The sequence below is a fragment of the Pleurodeles waltl genome, chromosome 4_2 (assembly GCF_031143425.1).
Source record: "Pleurodeles waltl isolate 20211129_DDA chromosome 4_2, aPleWal1.hap1.20221129, whole genome shotgun sequence".
Taxonomy (NCBI): Eukaryota; Metazoa; Chordata; class Amphibia; order Caudata; family Salamandridae; genus Pleurodeles; species Pleurodeles waltl.
The window spans coordinates 493,245,393-493,265,711 of record NC_090443.1 but is presented as its reverse complement, the minus strand read 5'-3'; positions in this window follow the sequence as shown (position 1 = coordinate 493,265,711).

The window sequence follows — 20,319 nt, the reverse complement described above, 5'->3', positions numbered from 1 at the left end:
CAGACACACCAACATCCACAGCCTCCACTGTGTCCCCCTCCTCCTCGTCTCCCTCCTCCCTCCCAGTCTCATCTACACACACACCTGAATACACTACCTCTACAGCTACTACGTCCCTCACCAGCACACCCACCAGCACACCTCGCTCAAGTGCAGTCACCACCCCCACTACCATTCACACGTCCTCTGTGTCCTCTCCCAATGTGTCTGTGACGCCCCCTCCCAAGATATACAAACGCAGGCACACACCCACCCAGCAGCCATCCACCTCACAACAGCCTCCAGCGCATGCACCTGCACCCAAAGACACCGAATGTACACCTCCTACTACCACCACCTCTTCCTCCACTCCCAAATCCCCTCCAGCTACCCGTCCCAGTGTGTTCAAAAAACTTTTCCTTTCCAGCCTTGACCTTTTTCCCACACCTCCCCCACCCAGTCCATCTCATAGGTCCCGAAGTAGCACCTCAGCCACAACATCTCCGGGACCAGTGGTGCCTATAGTCACAGGTATGTGGAGTGCACCGGCCACCAGGACAGCCTGTGTGGCACGGAGCCACAGCACAGCCAGTCCCCCCTCTGTGAAGCATAAGAAGTTGGCCAGTGCCCTGGCGGGAGAGGGGGAAGACTCCAGCCACCAAAGCCGCTCCCAAGGGTCCCGATGGGAGTGTGGAGTCAGCTGTTACACCTCCCAAGGTGGGGAAGGGCCACAAGAAACCCGGCAAGTCTGGGAACAGCTGCACGGCGGAGAAGACCGACATCATCCCCGCTGCCCAGGAGGGCCCCGCCAGGCCCAGCCCAGCTGCCCAGGAGGGCCCCACCAGCCCCAGCCCAGCTGCCCAGGAGGCCACCACCAGCCCAGCTGGCCAGGAGGGCCCCGCCAGCCCCAGCCCAGCTGCCCAGGAGGGCCCCGCCAGCCCCAGCCCAGCTGCCCAGGAGGCCACCGCCAGCCCAGCTGCCCAGGAGGGCCCCGCCAGCCCCAGCCCAGCTGCCTAGGAGGGCCCCGCCAGCCCCAGCCCAGCTGCCCAAGAGGGCCCCGCCAGCCCCAGCCCAGCTGCCCAGGAGGCCACCGCCAGCCCCAGCCCAGCTGCCCAGGAGGCCACCGCCAGCACAGACCCCGCTGGACCATGAAGGACCGCCAGCGCAAGCCCCGCTGGGCCATGAAGGACCGCCAGCACAAGCCCCTCTGGGCCATGAAGGACCGCCAGCACAAGCCGCCAGCGCAAGCCCCGCTGGGCCATGAAGGATCGCCAGCACAAGCCCCGCTGGGCCATGAAGGACCGCCAGCACAAGCCCCACTGGGCCATGAAGGACTGCCAGCACAAGCCCCGCTGGGCCATGAAGGACCGCCAGCACAAGCACCGCTGGGCCATGAAGGACCGCCAGCACAAGCCCCGCTGGGCCATGAAGGACCGCCAGCACAAGCCCCGCTGGGCCATGAAGGACCGCAAGCACAAGCCCCGCTGGGCCATGAAGGACCGCCAGCACAAGCCCCGCTGGGCCATGAAGGACTGCCAACTCAAGCACCGCTGAACAGGGCACCGCCAACTCAAGCACCGCTGAACAGGGCACCGCCAACTCAAGCACCACTGAACAGGGCACCGCCAACTCAAGCACCGCTGAACAGGGCACCGCCAAATCAAGCACCGCTGAACAGGGCACCGCCAACTCAAGCACCGCTGAAAAGGGCACCGCCAACTCAAGCACCGCTGAACAGGGCACCACCACCTCAAGCACCGCTAGCCCATGAGCGGCAGGGGCACTGACGCAACTGGGTCCGTCACGGGGTGAGTGATGCACTCTGGGCACCAGTCCTCCTCCAGAACCAGTGGAGACATCCATCCACTAACTCTGTCCTTCACAGGATGAAGCACTCTTGGCACCAGTCCCCCTTCAGAATCAGTGGAGACTGTTATCAACTTGAGCAACTGTGGCTTTGCACTCCCCAGGATTGAACAGTGGGCAAACCACCCACTGTAGAGACTTGAGAGACTGTGGCTTTGCACTCCCCAGGATATGGCAGTGGGCAACCCACCCACTTGTGAGACTTAAGAGACTGTGGCTTTGCACTCCCCAGGATTGTACAGTGGGCATTGAGCCCCCTCGTGGATCTGGCGTTGTGCACTCATCCGACTGAGGTGCCCCCCCTTCCCTTCCCCCTGAGGTGCCTGTTGTATTTCTATCTGATGCCCCTGCAGTGTTCTCTCTGTTTTGATCGGGTATCGAATTTGGGCCTCGCCCATGCATTTTGGACCCAGTGGTCCACGGACTATAAATGGTGCAATACCTGGACTTGTATTATTGGTGTATATATTTGTTTATAGTGTGTATATATTTTGAAGTACTGGATTTTTATATATTTCTATGGTTACACTAATTTCCTTTTGTCTTTGCATTCTTCCGGGAGGTTTGGGGATGTAACTGTATTGTATCAACATGTTGAGTGTGTGTGTTGTAGTGGGTGGGGGTGGGGGTGTTGCATGTGTGTGTCCCTGTTTTTTGCCTCCCCCCTCCCCTGTGTCGTAGGTGCAGTACTCACAGTGATCTTCACCGCCGGCGTTCGTGCTCCTGGTAGAGGAGCAGGAAGACTATTGCAGGTAGAATTTGGAGTTCCGGGTCCATGGTGTCCTCGTTCCTCGTGAGGTGTGTAGAGGTGAGCGTTTTCCCTTAGAAATTCCTGTTTCCGCCGTGTTTTTATCTGCGGTGAATCCACCCCGGAAAAGGTGGCAGATTGGCCTGTCATATTAGTGTGGGCGGTACATTGTCTCCTGCCTGTCTGTTGGCGGTGACCTCCGCGCTGTTTGTTTGTACCGCCGTGGCGGTCTGAGTGCTAAAGTGGCTGTCTTTGTTGGCGGTTTCTGACACGGTCGTAATTGCAAATTTTTTACCGCCGGCCTGTTGGCGGTCCGCCAGGGTTGTAATGAGGGCCAATGTCTTGTGAACAGTGAATGTGCAGGTCAGGGTTGGCACAACCTTTCTCATATCAAGATAGCATGAGTTGCACATGTGGCCACAGCATGGGAAATGCAGATGGGACCCAATTATGTAGGCTCAAGCCAGATTTTACACCTGGACACATGAATGTAGATGTACTACAACATAGAACACCAACTTTGTGGTTGGCAGCCTGTGAGAAAGTAGCCTCTTTCTAGCATGGTTACCCCCACTTTTGGCCTGCTTGTGAGTGTGTGTCAGTGTGTTTTTGCTGTGTGACTGGGATCCTGCTATCCAGGACCCCAGTGCTCATAGATAAAAACCTATATGTCAGTGTGTTTTGCCTGTCTCACTGGGATCCTGCTAGCCAGGACCCCAGTGCTCATAGTTTGTGGCCTAATGTGTGTGTTGTCAGTAGCGCTTGACTGTGTCACTGAGGCTCTGCTAACCAGGGCCTCAGTGCTTATGCTCTCTCTGCTGTTAAATTTGTCACTGTAGGCTAGTGACTTCATTTACCAATTTCAATTGGCACACTTGACCCCCCTTATAAGTCCCTAGTACATGGTACCTAGGTACCCAGGGCATTGGGGTTCCACGAGATCCTTATGGGCTGCAGCATTTCTGTTGCCACCCATAAGGAGCTCAGACAAACCCTTCCACAGGCTTGCCATTGCAGTCTGCGTGAAATAGTGCACACACTATTTCACAGCCATTTTCACTGCACTTAAGTAACTTAGAAGTCACCTATATGTCTACCCTTCACTTGCTGAAGGTTAGGTGCAAAGTTACTAAGTGTGAGGGCACCCTTGCACTAGCAAAGGTGCCCCCACATAGTTCAGGGCCATTTCCCGGGACTTTGTGAGTGCAGGGACGCCATAACATGCATGCACTACACATAGGTCAACATCTATATGTAGCTTAACAATGGTTACTCCGAATATGGCCATGTAAGGTGTCTAAGATCATGGAACTGTCCCCCCATTCCATTTCTGGTATTGGGGAGCCAATTCCATGCATCCTGGGGGCTCCACTGTGGACCCCCAGTACTGCTAAACCAGCTCTCTGAGGCTTGCACTGTAGCTACAGCTGCTGCCACCTCACAGACAGGGTTCTGCCCTCCTGGGGTCTGAGCAGCTCAGTCCCAGGAAGGCAGAACAAAGCATTTCCTTTGGGAGCAGGGTGTTACACCCTCTCCCTTTGGAAATAGGTTTTACAGGCTGAGGAGGGGTAGCCTCCCCCAGCATCTGGAAATGCTTTGAAGGGCACAGATGGTGCCCTCCTTGCATAAGCCAGTCTACACCGGTTCAGGTACCCCTTGTCCCCTGCTATGGTGCGAAACTGGACAAAGGAAAGGGGAGTGACCACTCCCCTGTCCATCACAACCATAAGGGTGGTGCCCAGAGCTCCTCCAGTGTGTCCCAGACTTCCGCCATCTTGGGGGAGGGGTAGCCTCCCCCAGCCTCTGGAAATGCTTTGAAGGGCACAGATGGTGCCCTCCTTGCATAAGCCAGTCTACACCGGTTCAGGTACCCCTTGTCCCCTGCTATGGTACGAAACTGGACAAAGGAAAGGGGAGTGACCACTCCCCTGTCCATCACAACCATAGGGGTGGTGCCCAGAACTCCTCCAGAGTGTCCCAGACTTCCACCATTTTGCTTTGCAAGGTGTGGGGCACTCTGGAGGGCTCTGAGTGGCCAGTGCCAGAAGGTGACATCAGAGACCCCTCCTGATATGTACTTACCTGATAAGGTAGCCAGTTCCCCTCTCAGGGCTATTTAGGGTCTCTCCTGAGGGTTCTCTTCAGATTCTACTTGCAAGTTTCCAGCAGGAATCCTCTGCAACTACTACTTCATCCTCTGACCTCGGATCAACCGCAGCCTGCTCCAGGAACCGCAGTAACAGCAACAAAGAATCCACAAGGGATACTTTTCCTTTGCAACTTCAGCTTCAGCCAGCAACTGCAACAGTTTCCACAGTGTGCACGCTCTGGGGACTCCCTGTCTTCATCCTGCAACAGAAGGACCAAAGAAATCTCCCATGGGGTGACGGAGTCACTCCCCTGCTGACGCAGGCACCTTCCAAGTCGACGACCGGTACTCCTGGACTCCTCTCACAGTGACAAGCATGCTCCTAGAACCACGTAGGGTGGACTCCATCGAAATAGACTGTCCTGCGTTCCTGCTGACGCAATTTGGAGGAGGTAAGACCTTGCCTTCCCTCAGATCGACAGTACCCATGGGCACCGCGTCTTCTTCACCTCCTGTGGCCTCTGTGCACTATTTGCAAAATTCCTTCATGCAGAGCCTGGCCCAGGTCCCCATCACTCTATCCTGCGACACTCAACTCACTGAGTTGACCACCGGCAGCGCGGGACCTGTCTTTGTAGTGCTGCACCAACCGTATTTTGCATCTCCTTTGTCCCCATGTCCTGGGACACCCGTGGGTGCTGCCTGACATTCTGAGGGCTCTCTGAAGTGCTGAGTGCCCCCTCTTCCTACTCACACAGAGTTGAGGCCCCCAGGTCCCTCCTGGGTCCAGCCAGCGCCATTTTGATGCAAAATGCACATTTGTCGTAACCAAGGCTTGTTGGTGACTTCCAACACAAAATTACATCTACATCCATCTTCACATCGTGGGACATCTTTTGCAACATGCAGGAACCCACTGGCATCTTCCTAGAGGACATTTTTGCAGTCTTTGTTCAACCAGAGACTTTTCTTTTGCACCCTCTTCTGGGTTGGCAGGGGCTCCTGTCCTTCCTGGAACTTCTTTCGACTTCTGGACTTGGTCTCTTTCTTTTGCAGGTCTTCAGGTCCAGGAATCCAGCAATTGTTATTTGCAGACTTGGTTGGTTACTGCAATAATCCACATCACATGGTGTAGTGTGTTCTAAGGAAACTTGCAGTACTTTACTCCTGCTTTTCTTGGCTCTGGGGTGGGTTAATTTACTTACCTTTACTGTATTCTTACTCTCCCAGCGATTCTGCACACACTACACTTGTCTAGGGGGAATTGGTGATTCGCATTACACTTTCTTAGTATATGGTTTGTGTAGCCCCTAGACCTATTACCTCCCACTGCATTCTATAGCATTTTCTATTGTTCGCACTGTTCTATGACTAATTCCTTGTTTAATTTTGGTGTCTAGTGTATATATTGTGTATAATACTTACCTCCAGAAGGAGTATTGTCTCTAAGATATTTTTTGCACTGCGTCACCCAAATAAATACCTTTATTTTTGGTAACACTGAGTATTGTCTTTACTTGTGTATAAGTACTGTGTAACAAAAAAGTGGTATTGCATGACCTTTGCATGTCTCCTAGTTCAGCCTAAGCTGCTCTGCTATAGCTACCTCTATCACCTAAGCTGCTAGAACACTACTACTTCACTAATAAGGGATAACTGGACCTGGTATAAGGTGTAAGTACCCAAGGTACCCACCACAAACCAGGCCAGCCTCCTACAGAGCCCCCCTAACAATTGGCCCACTCCTATACTCCAATTGTGCGTGCTCAGGCCTTGGGGCATAGCCAGGGGTGTTGAGCTGACGGATTGCATACGCAACCCCCCTTCAGCTCAGGGAGGCAGGAAATCCATACTTGTTGAGACATCTAACGCTCAAAGGGTAGATGAGGGAGATGTTTGCCGGTCCACAATTGGTTCCCATCAGCTGTGGCCAATCATTATTTCCAATGTTTTGACTTCATTCCACTGACATGTACAAGATACTGGTGCTGTATGGTTGGATATAAAGGCAGATGAGGTGCAATACAATTTTTTTGAGTCATGTGTGTAGGCTGTATGTGTAATCAGCTGTAGCAGTGCAAGATATAAATCTGTACATACTCCACCCAATGCTGATACTGATGGTTGCTTGTCCTCATTTTGTCGCTGCCAACATGACCAATGAGGAACGGCGTCAGTTCAACTGCCGGTCAGAAAGGTACCACCACATCCTGAAGATGCACACAGGTTACCTCTGCGTGGCACGCTGTTTCCGTTTGGATAAAGCATCTGGGGAATGGTGGGCATTCCCACACGGGGACCCACTCACCCACCCAAAACAAAAATGGAGCAGGGACATCTTCAATGCAGAGGCTCCCATCTGCACTCCCCCATCCACCTCTGCAACACCAGTTGCCACCCCCACACCAGTTTTGCCACCACTAGCTGCTGCTCCCTCACAATTAGAACTGGACTTATGTCGGGATGTGACCCTGATACTCCAGCGTTTGGGCAGGTTGGAGGAGGCACTGGCAGAGGACCGTAAACTCCTCAAATACATTATGAAGAAGCTAAAGAAGTCACACAAGTGAACTAAGACTGTGATGGACCACCTCCCAGTTCCTTCCCCTCCCTTTTAAAGTTCTATCATATTTTAGTTTGGGTTTTATGTAGTTAGTGGTAGGTTAGTGTAGTGTAGCCATTAGTTAGGATAAGTGTAGTTGGGGGGTGGGTTTATGTTCTTTATTGGTAGGTCGTTGAGTGAGGGGGGTCACGTTGGGGTTTATATGTGTCTTTATGAAAATATAAGAAAGAAAAAACAAACAAATATATATTTGTTTTGGCCATAGGATTAGTTAGTACATGTGTAGTTATAGTCTTATTTGTTTCTTGTTTCTTAATGGGGGTGGGAGGCCAATGTTTAGAGTGTTGTGTTTTATGTGTAAGTTAAGTTTAGCATAGGTTAGATAGTTTAGTTGTATGATAAGTATAGTTAGTATAGGTTATTTTAGTTTAGGGTAGGTTTTAGTGTTTTTTTTTAGTAGTTCCTTTTTATATTAAATATCCTGTTATTATTGCAAATGGTTTATGTAATTAGTGTTAGTCTCAGGGTTCTCCCCATGTGTGTACTGGCAAAATTGGGGAAATGGCCTATGGAATCCATCCTGCCTACAAAAACCTCATTTACCATATGTAATCCCGATTGACAACAGACCTGTCACATTGATTGAAACATCACATCATCACAGTGTATCCACCACTCATGATGACTATGTTTACTTTGTATTGGACAGGTAGGTCCGGTACTTCAGCTCTCAGTGTTGGGGTCCTGTGTAGGAATGTTTGGAACTGTGGCACATCTGACAACATCCTCAATCGGAGCTCTATCCTGAAAAACTGACCGATGGCCATCACTAATGAGGTTAGCTACCTCTGTATCACACCAATGAGTTTTTCTGGTACTCCCAGCTGACGACATCACCCTAGACTTGGTTTTCAGCCATACCTGCTGTATATGGTGAGGGAACCATATATGTGTTCATCATTTGTGACATACTCAGTGAGTTGCTTGTAGGTGATGAGACCAGCAGACACATTTGTCATGTTAGGACCCTTGTGTGTAGCTTTGTGTACCCTCAGTCCTGCACTCTTCTACTGATATTCTGTGACCAATGACATGGATTCACACATTAAAATCATTTAGCTGAGTCAATGGATCACAATAGATGTAGACATGCTGATTGTGTACAAACTGTTTACTTACAAGTGGAAGTGTTGTAGTGAGATATTTACAATATCCAGTTCAGTGACCCCATTTGCGAAATCCATAAATTTGTGACACAAGTCCAGGGTTGAGGGGCATGTCATGGGATATGCTTCAGAGTAATGTCGATAAGTGTGGAGGAACAATAATTGCCAATTTGTAAGTGAGAGACAATGACAGCCCATAGCAGTCAGGTCAACAGTGTGTGGGTGAAGAGTGCACATATCCAACTGTGCTAACACTGGCATGATCTTTAGCACAGAACAAAGGAGAACACTGCCATGTGGCATAGGCTGGTGCTACCGGATACTCTTCCGAAAAAGGCAATCTGTTCCACATCTTCATCCTCCAATGTGTGTGGTGTCTCCTGTGCCATTGGTGGTGGTGGTGGAGTGGTAGAGGGGGCCACACACACTTCAGTGGTTGAAGATGTGGAATCCCAATTCCCGGCAGCTGCCATTTGTAGAACAACATATGGCATCACTGCAGTAAGGATGAGCTGCTGATTTTTCAGGATAGCAGCAACATCCCAATGGTAGGCAGCCATGTCTGCCCTGAGGGGGGCCACTTCACGCTGCATGGAGTCCATCTTGTTCTCAATCATGCTGCTGCCAGTTTGGGAGGGCAGTTTTTGTGGCATGCAGTGGGGAGTGTCTGCCTCGTTTGGCAGCTGTGTATTCATTAGCCGTCGCGAAGCACGTGCACATTCCCTCTAGGCTGGCTGCTAAGGTTTCCATCCCCACCCGCACCTGGTTGGCCAACTCCCAATGGACTCCTACCACTGTCCTCTGAAAGCTTGTCCCTCGGTCCTCGGAGTCCTGAGCTGTGTCAATGCTGGCAGGTTGTCATATTTGGGTGTTGGGTTGTCATCTGGGATGACTGCTACATTGGTTGTCCTCCTTGCAACTGGAGGTTGTGTCTAGAGGGATAACAGGACATTCTGGAGAGTCTCTTGGCTGATGGTTGTCAGCTGGTCATCAAGGTCGTCGGGGAACTCCAGGACAGGCAGATCAGCAGGAGAGCCATCATCCTCTGCAATGAGATGGTGTAAAATCAATCTTTCTATGCTGTGGCAGTTGACATGTCACCTCACTGACTTGCTATTGGAGGCTCAGTGACAACTTACAGCACAAACATTGTTCTTGTACATTATGGGTGCAATTTATCAGCCCCACCTGAGTGTCACATAAAGGAAGGCTCAGGTGGCGCAATAGGCTGCATCATATTTACAAGGTGTGATGTATTTCCTTTTGGTGGCTTGAGACCATCTTGTTATTGTGGACCCTTCCTATACATCCATTTGCACGATAGGGCCTTGCAAGGGTGGTGCAGTGGTCAAGCCACAGCAACACACATTGCAATTTGCCCCTGTCCCAGTTTTACGTGTTTTACATACAACAGGGTGGCACAGAAACCTTACACCACCACAGGGATGGCATTACCAAGGCGATATATTGTTGTTTCCTTTGACTGCTCATCATGTTGATGTATGTGTATGTGTGCTACATTGCACAGCACACATGGACCTAGCAGATTGCCATTTGAGTTTCGGGTTGTGCTGGAAGGTGCTATGATCTCCCCCTCAATGCAGCCATCCTTGCACTATGGTGCAAGAGATGCATCATTGTGGCAGTGCAGCTAATTTGACACAGGCACAGGGGTGACCCCAGGGATGGCCAGAATGGGTATCATTTGTAGATGTGTACATCATTTTCTACATGACAGTGCCTGATGCCACAAAATAATGGACATAGCCAGTTGACTAATGCTGAACTTAGATCAGGGCCTCAAGCTAGTTTGATGGATATTTTGCAGGTAGTTGTACTGGTGCATACATGGACCCTCATTATAAGTCTGGCAGTCCTATGACCACCAGACGGCCATTGGCAATATGGCCGCCGCCAACAGCGCATGTGGAAGTGGCACATGTTGTCCATGGGGGACTGGCAGTTTGCCGGCAACTTACAGACTGGCAATGCCACCTGTCTTGTGACACCAGGCCAGTATTATGATCAGCGCTACCCTCCAGGTATGTTCCCGCTTTTCCGCCAGCTTTTGCATTTCGGTGAAACCCCCATGCAAAGATTGGTGGTAATGTGGTGTGGTGTGCCCTTGGGTTCCCCTGCACAGCTCATGCACCTGGCATGAACAGTGGAGGGGGCCCCAAGCCCAGGACCTTTGCGCTTTCCACTGCCTGATTTGCAGTGCTAAGTGCCACATGTCCTGTCACACCCAATGCTCCCCAAGATTGGCGCTGACTTTATTTGAGTCATCAACAATGCAGTGGTAACTGCCCCACAGAGCTGACATGAGGAGGCAGATTTCCATCCGCCATCCCATCATGTAGCTCATACTGCCAACCGTAGAGGGTACACTATATTGGCAGTCTTACCAATGCCAGACTTGCCCATGCACCATCTCCCGCCCGTCAATGTGAAATTGTGCACCATGATGTTCACATGGTTATTTCCCCATTCCTATGTGGCTCACAAGGTTGTGTCAGAGTAGTTATGGGCTCAGCCTGTATGTGTTGTGACCTACAGATTGCAATCTGTAGTGCATATTTTCTTTAGTGGCACAGTTCTGATCAGCGTCAATATGTGCGGCTCCACACTGGGTAGGGCCATGTTACCTATGATACAGGACTACCCTGCAATTCCTCCAGTGGCTGATCAGATTACTTTTCCCTGCTCCCAGAGAGGCATCCTTACTGCATGATGGAGAAGTGGCTGTCTTATGAGGATGTGTTGTTTATGTGTGGGGTGGTGCTGCTTCAGGCACATGTCTGAGTTATGTTAGCTAAGGTTGCATTTTAGTGTGTGCTGTACGATGCAGCACACATATTTTGGCAATAGGACAAGGCAGTTGTGAGGTTTTTCTGCAAGGGACACCACCATGATGTAATCCCAGCAATGGTATGGGCTGACTTTCTAATCTCTGATGTCTTAGTTGTGTTGGTAGGGGTTGTTTGACTAAATGCAAAGAATGTTGGGATAACACAACCACAGGCATGGTAATTAGGCATGTCTTCCATCCTATGTGCTGCATATGTACATGTTGGTATGTAGCCCTGGTGATTAACATTTGTCCAGGTTGTGTATGTGTTGTGGTGCATGGTACAACAAAGTCGTATGTACATGTGTTGCTTATGTTTGAATGGTGCAACTTGATTCACAAACAATGTGTCCCTCTGCGCTCCTTTTACATGCATTGAGTGTGTCCTATGTGCCTCCCTTTCTTGCATTTGACAATTTTGCATTTATTTCCCCCATGCAACTTACCCCACATTTGTGGTGGTTCCTGGTAGTCTGCGCTGTCATGTCCTGCGATTCCAGTGACCAGTTCCTCCGGGATGATCACTGAAACCATCTCCTCCATCCAGTGCTTAATTTGTAAATAAAAATGTGCCGGTGCTCAAAGCCCTCCTCTTAAACACACGGCTGCTGCAATTAAATATGGGAACACGGAAAACTGAGGCCAACTCGGGCCTCGTTAATCTATTTAAAGCCACTCCCTGCCGCTCCAGCTCACTCTTGCAGCTTTCTGCTTTCTCCAATTGTGACGCTTTTTTATTTGTCTCTTCCTCCGTCTTTCCCATGTGTCTCTTTTGCTCGCAGCAAATGCTTGAGGCAGAAGAATAAGTGCCGGTCCTCAAAAATAAGTTCCGGTGCTCAGCACCGGAAACAAAAAGCATAAATTAAGTACTGCCTCCATCTCATCCAGGTCCTCTTGTCGTGCTGGACTTCCACCTCCAGTTTGCAGTGCTGCCTTTCTGTTCCTTGCCATTTTCTCCTTTGTTCTTCGCTTACAATCATGCCAGCGTTTCTTGCACTCGGTTACAGTTCTCCTTACCTCTGCCACACTGTTAATTTTGTCAACTATTTGCTGCCATATTGCCTCTCTCCTGCCAATTGGCAATTTGGAGGTGACGAATAGCTGTTGTTGGTGCTCCATCACCTCTCTCACAAGGATTTCATGCTCCTCAGCACTAAACCAACACTTCTTCTTTTTCTTCTCCTTCCTCTGGGACTTGTATGTGTTCTTCTGGCTTGTTCCTGGTTGTGTGGGGTCACCCTGCGGTCTCTTCTTGCCTGCTGGTTCCATTTTGCCTCTGCTCTGCAAAGTTTCCTGCATTAGCTTCTACAGTTGATGCAAATGTGGGTTAAAATGGTGCATATCCATTTGCAACATGTTTACGTGCTGTACAACAGGTTAGAGTCGATTTTTCAGTGTTAACGTCAGTTTGCCTTATGACAGGGCGCAAGGGTTAACGTCAAAAGTTTTGACTATAACCAGTTTTTAGCCCCATGGTATTTCCTTTTCTGTGCAGAATGGGCTATCATATTGCACAGCATTGTATAACTTAGTTACTAGATTTTTCCGTGTTGGGCTAGTGATCAGTGTCTACAGGGTGTGCAGTGTCGAGGACTCCCCTGGGAACTAGTGGAAGATAGCTCTGATTGCTGAACAAAGGCAGTAATATTGAAAAATGAAGATAGGTGCCAGATTATGCAATAATGTCAAGTCACCGAGTTCCAGGAACTTCCCTTCTGAGTACAAGTCGCCCATTGTCGTCATGCCCTCCTGTTTAAGAAGAGTGATACTGCGCTCTTCATGTGTCACAGTAATGTCTGGATTTCATGGTCTGGATGAGAGGTAACTTATTGCGCTCTTGCACCTAAGACGTGACATGCCGCTGTTGTAGTTTATTGTGTTTATTTCTATAAGTGTTGCATCTCGATGGCCATAATGGAGGATATGTCCTAGTGTAATGGGATGTGCGTCATCGGATTCTATTGCCAAATGAGGCGTGTAGGCATGGGTCTGATACCAGTAGTATGCAAACTGGCCTGAGTGCATAGATGATATCGATACATGTCAGGCACCCTAAAGTCACCTCATGTACATGGTTGTGTTAATACCTTCTATTCAATTTGCAGTTGTTTGCCAACCTAAACCAGCCTTATCAAATGTTCTTGCAGTATTTGTAAAAAACACTGTGGTAACTTTATAGAAATGTTGCTAAAAGGTAAAGGAAGCATGGCAATACAACCATTTTTAGGTTGAGCGCTCAAGCGCTCTGATGTGTTGTAATCTCTGTGGGCTTTTAACCACGCCCACCGCAGGCCCATCACTATCACTTGTTCATGGGCTTGCCTTTCAAAAATCATTTGTTTTCATTGGTAAATGCTTTACGCTTGTCCCTTCTTGGGGCTTTTTTGTTACCGCCTTCGCCATCGACCCTGTTACATGGTTAATTGCACGTTTTCTGATATGTTTGACTGCAAACAAACTTCTTTTTCCTTTTGTGTCTCTCCTTTGGGCCCACGCTCATGGCGGCCGTGGCACCTTGAATCGGCTCACTTATGTCAACTGTTTCACTTTTCATTTTCAACTTTTGTGGCAAGAAAAGTACAGTTAGGTTCCGAGGACGAAGGAGGCCTCACATTCCACAGATGCCACTAGATATTTCTTTCATGGAGGAGACGAACGCCCGTCTCCTCCGGATGTATTGGTGAGTCGCAGAAGCGACTTTTTAATCATTTATATTTGCTGTGTGGCTGGCCCTGGGGATTTTCCTGACGAGTGGAGACACGTCTGACATTTTAAATGCTGGCAAGCGTGTTTTCTCCTCAGAACTGCTCCAGTTTGATCTACTTTTTGCTTTCAGCTGCGGCAAAGGCACATGGTTATTTTTTTTCTATATTTGCTGTGAAAAGAGAAAAGGATTCTTTTCTCTATTTTCTCCTTCATCTTGGAGACGTCTTTTCCTCAATGCTTGTTAAAATGAAGCTGATTTTTTATTAACTATTTTTAACGAACTTGGTCACAAAACCTTTTTTTTTTTTTTTGGCACGCTTTGATTCCTACTACAACACAAGTGCATTTTGTTCTTGTTTTGCCCATCCTTCCGCTCCAAATTGAAGCTTATGGGAAAAATAAGGAGTCTTAAGCTTCCTATCATTCCTCTAGTTACTCCTCAGTCAGATTCGGACTCTAACGGCGACAACATGGATGACACCGCCTTGTTGAAATCTGAGCCCCACTCAGGAACCATTCCGAAAACAACCTCTTCAAACAAATTACCAACATCGCACCCTGGATGAAATACGGAAAAGGTGGTATGACCTTCGCTCCAGGACCAAGGAGAGGGTGGCGGAGCGCATGAGGGAGATGCATGCCACTGGAGGAGGGCCATCTACTGTTCCACCCCCTACAACAATAGAAAGCATGGTGGAGACAACCATAGAGCCGGAGGCTGTACTGGGTATTGGAGATGTAGACAGTTCTGCACCAGGAACATCAAAAAGTAAGTACCAAAATATATGCATGCACACCCGCATATGCACTATGCACACAATCCCAGTACACATCAGTAGGCACCTCCAGACTAGCCCCATTCACAGTTTAGCAACCTATAGAATACTGCATTATGGGCAATGTAGTACAGTAGTCCAAATATAGTCTAATGTATATTTTGAGGCATCAAACATATGTGCAAGACTGACAGTGTATCCCCTATGTCCCACAGGCCTCCCACAAGGCCCCCCCATCAGTGCCACTGTGCAGGGAGATGAACATGGCACAGACCCACAGGAGGAGGCTGCCACAGACACCGCAGGGGAGTGCAGGACAACACCACCTGTGGAATTGGCACAGGAGACCATGGACGATCCTGCACTGGGTATGGAGGCAGCCGTTGAAACACCAGGGCCAATGCCTATGGAAAGGCAAACACATGCATCATCAGGCACAGTACGTAGACGACGACGCACATTGCAGTCTGTGGTCGCAGTGAGGATGTGTCAAATGTAGTGTTTGTGGGACTAGAGGCATCCTTATTGCAGAGTCAGCGCCTGCAAAATAGACAGATGAGGTTAATGAACCGGAACCTCTCAAGACTGCAGACCACTATCACACATGGGCTGGCAAATGTGGACAACCGGTTCACAACAATGAACACACATCTGGGTAACCTGACAACCTCCATTGACAATTTGGTCAGGGAACTGGTGGCTGACAGGGCACAGGCATGGCGCAGGGAGCGCAACACTGCTGCCCGTTTAGACAGGCTTGGTGCATTCATAGGGCACCTGGCAACAAACACAACCTGCCTGTCAAGGCGTACTGTCAGCCTGCAAGTAGAATTGGGGCATTTTGCAGGAGATGTGGCATGTGCTCTTGGCCGCATCAGCCATGTGGTGGATCTGCTGGAGACCAGATAGGCTGCAAGGGGCATTGGGGATACCCCGCAGGACAGTGAGGAGGGCTCAACTGTGAGTAGTGTGTCTGCCACTGATGCACGTGTGTTGCGGAGTAGCAGTGCAATGCAGGGCGCAGCGGACCAAGCTGGAGTGAGCCATGGTGGCCGCAGTCGTAGGAGGCTGTGAGCCACTGATATGTACTGGTACAGAGGCACATGAACATAATGTGTCCGATTTGACTGTTTTTTTTACCATACTGTAGCATAGTTCACGATGATTTCAACATTATAATTCTGCAATAAAAAGGGTTAGTTCATTTGACTACACAACTGGGCTATGTGTGTCTTACATTAGTGGGTGTTGTCACGGTTGCCACATACCTGCCAAAGTAGTGGGTTGCAATGTGGTTCCGTCTCTGTCTGCCCTTCATTGCAATGCTTCTAGCCCCAGGCTGTTGGTGTGGTAGCTCTTGCTCCTCACCCTCTGTATCTGTGTCTTCAGGGGTGAGATATAGCCCACATCTGGTGGCAATGTTATGTAGGATTGCACAGGTGGCAAGTATCTTGCATGATGTTTCTGGAGCATACTGGAGTGCTCCTCCACTTTTGTGGAGGCATCGGAATCTTGACTTCAACAAGCCAAACGTCCTCTCGACTACAGTTCTGGTACGCCGATGTGCAATGTTGTATCGACTCTAGTTCTGATTGCCAGGTGTTAGGTATGGGGAGAGTATCCATGGTCTCAGGGCATATGCACTGTCACCTGTTTGACAAAAGAGGCAAATTTAACAGGGCATCACAGGGTTACACAGTGACCTGTATGTAAGGCTTCAGAATGTACTCGCCAATACCTAATAAATATCCTTCTCCAAACTCCCCACGTTCTAGGCGTTGGTGTATCCCACTGTGCCTGAATATGTGTGCATCATGTGTACTCCCTAGATATTTAGCCACAACGTCAGTAATGACATTATGGGCGTCACATACCACCTGGATGTTTAGTGAGTGGGTACATTTCCTATTGCGGAACACATATTCCAGATTTGCTGGTGGGCAAATTGGTATATGTGTCTCATCCACACACCCTATTACATGGGAAAAGTTGGCAGTTCTGTAGAAGTCCAACTTGGTGCTGTTCATTTCTGCCTCGTTTCTGGGAAGGTATATATATATCTGGACATGTGTGCGAGTATGGCATCTAGGAAACATCTGAAGAATCGTGAGAGTGCACTTTGGGATACCCCACCTGCCACAGCAATTACCCCCTGATAGCTACCCGAGGCCAAGAGGTGCAGTGAGCATAGCACTTGCACATGTGTAGGGATGGCGCTGCCGCGCATTGTCTGTCATTCAAGCTGAGGTTTCAGCAGTTCAATTATCTCTAAGATAACAGCACTGCTCAGTCTATATTTATCTAATATCTCCTCCTCAGTTTGTTGAAATAGTGTCTGCCTGGTTTGATATATCCTCTCCTGTCTCTGCCTCCTCCTCCTCTGCTGGGCACCCTGGACTCTCCTCCTCCATGCAATCACGTATAGTGCAGCCATTTTGAGTAGCCCAGATGCCTTCTGGGTCTCCTTTTATACTTTGGTTCTGGTTACCACCTACTCTGAATCAGTGGTAATCTGGGTGTGCAAAATGAGCTTTTTGTGATTAGTCGCAATTTGCGACTGGCTTTTGCATACGGATTGCAACTCGCAATTTGCGACTTCCTAATTGCGGGTCGCAAAATCAGGTCGCAAATTTTGCGAGTCGGTAATGGGTCGCATCGCTATTTGGTGATCCGAAATGGGATTTGTACATCCCATTTTGCATTTTGCGGGGTTGCAAATAGCACTGCGACCCATTTGCGACTTGCAATTCCTGAATTCCTGGATTCCTGAATTGCGACTCGCAATTCAGGATGCAGAATGGTGTCCCTGACACCATCTGCGACTCGCAAGGGGGTCGCAAAGACCCTCCTCATTAATATTAATGAGGTGGGTCGCAATGTGCGACCCCCTTGCGACTCGCAGCACTCACAGGGCTGGTGGCCAGCTGGAGACAGCAAGCCACCATGTCTGTGACTGCTTTTAAATAAAGCAGTTTTTTGTTGTTGTAATGTAGCCCATTTTCCTTAAAGTTTCATTTTTTCAGAGCAGGCAGTGGTCCATAGCACATCCGCCTTCTACCATTAATAACATCCCTTTTGGTGAAATGGTACGTGTGCGAAGAAATTGCAGTACTGAAGATCAATTTTGTGAACAAATTAGACTTGTTAAACAAAGATTTATCAACAGAGGTTATAACCACCAGATTCTTCGAACTGCAGAACAGCGTATTATGAACACATCCAGACAAAACACGTTGTTATTAAAACCTAAAAATAAAAGGATTTCGCACAATGCACGCTTGTCCTTCGTAACTAGATATACGGCCCATAGTCAGGGCATTTACAAAATCCTTAAACGTCATTGGCATCTACTCACTGACTTACAGGGACTTAAAGGGTCTCTTTCTGAAACACCTCGAATTACCTATCGAAGAGGCAAAACATTGAGAAATTTTCTCTGTCCGAGTTATGTATCTGTACCTAATGTATCCACTTGGCTCCCAGCCAAGCCTTTGGGCTTTTATACATGCCATGAATGCAATGTCTGTGCTTTTGGTCTGGATAAAACTAGCACTTTCTGTTATAACAATACAGGGGTCTTTACCATCAAAAGTTTTATCAACTGTAACACTAAATTTGTGATCTATATTCTCAAATGCACATGTAATAAAATGTATGTGGGTAGTACCATTAGATTGCTCAAACACCGAATACAGGAGCATATACGTGCTATTAAGAACAATGATAACCGATATCCGCTTTCATTGCATATGGCATTGATGCACAAACATGATGATGTAATCTCATTTCACGGGATTGACCATATCCCACCAAATCCCAGGGGGGGTAATAGAGAACTGCAATTACGTCAGAGAGAAGCAGCCTGGATCTGTCGTTTACGTTCAGTCGAGTTGGGACATAATACTGACCATGAGTTTCATTATTTTCTGTAATGGGCTTGTTGTATATATTAATATTCCCTTTCAGTATATAGTTATTTTCTTTTGAGTATCTTACTAAAATTTTTTACAACTTTGTATACAATGATTGAGATTGTTCTACACTTTGCAATATATGACTTATTATTTTTTGACAATATTTTGTTTATTGTTTCATGACTACCAGGTGGTAATTATCTTGCTGTTATGATATTACTATTGTAACAAATGTTTGTTTTATGCTAATGGATTACTTGTTTATTACAACGGAGATTGTATAAATATAGGGACTATTGGTCTGACCATTAGTATAACTATCATTGTAATATCAATCTTGAGTATATATACTTTCTCCTTTCACATTGGGGTTTTGTTATTCTCTCCCTAATTGGCTTTCCACTATGGACGGTTTGCTCTCTTTCCTTTCTCCTTTTCTTGTGCTTTCCTTCTTTCCCCCCCTGTTCACACATACATATATGTACATATTCCAGTTTTTTCTGTTTCACTATTTATTTTTGTTAAGTATCCTCCATATTTTTTCATTTAACATTTCCACAAATGATTACTGCTCACTTTTGCCTTTTCTAATATGGCCGCTATTTATTTCATTTGGGCAATGCGGCCCGTTAGACATAGTCCGTCGACTATGTTTACATTCCCCTTCCGCGTACGGCGTCTTTTATAAATTTCTGGCATTTTTCGTAGTATTCTCTTCTACCGCAACACGCGCTATTCACTTTGTTTAACTTGACGGGTGGCAACACGGCCGGGCCCGTCTTTCTGCTCTTTCGGTTTGCCGCTGACCGGCCTGCTACACCTATCTATCGACAAACGGCATATATTCATACCTTTTCAGGTAAGGCTGATATACAGCACTTTAACTCGCAATTACGACTTGGCCCATGTATTTAATTAAAATTGGATATCATTTACCTTATCTTATTAAATGTATTTTGTTATGGCTTCATGCCGCCTTGAGCCTTTACAAAAGCCCCCCAGTCCGCTTTTATCCAATATCGGTGACATCTTCTTGGATATATGAATCGTTTTTCTTTTTGTCTTCTCTTATTTATTTTTAGCACTCTGAAACTTGGTTGTGCTCAGTCATATTTTGCAAACAACTTTTCAATACAGTTTGGAACTTACCATTTGGTAGGTGGTTTGTTGGTTATACCAATTTATATATTTTTTCATTTATCCTACTTCTGTCTCACTTTAGTTTCACTTAAAATATCTTACTTTTCAGCTCTCTTTTAGGGCTTTTCATTATTGCATGCACAATGATATTCTCTAAACTCACTGGTATGGTAATGCTGGCACTTTTTCGTTTAGGGTTCACTAAATTATTCTACTTACCACAGTTCTTATGGTCCTTGCCGGTTCTTTTCTAGTCTTATAACTCGAGTTTGACTTTTACACGGAATTATGGCAAATATAAAAAATCGTTTCTTTCCATTGGGACAATAATCACAACTGTATATAAATATTGCTTTGTGCCTTGCACTATAAAATTTATGTAAAAAACTTTTCTTGTTTGTTCTTACATATTAAATGATATCAGGAATACCACTATCATTCAACTTTTTTATGGTTATATGTTACTCTTGCAGCCCTGAAGAAGCCCAAGTGTATAGGGCGAAACGCGTTGGCTGCTTGCTTTC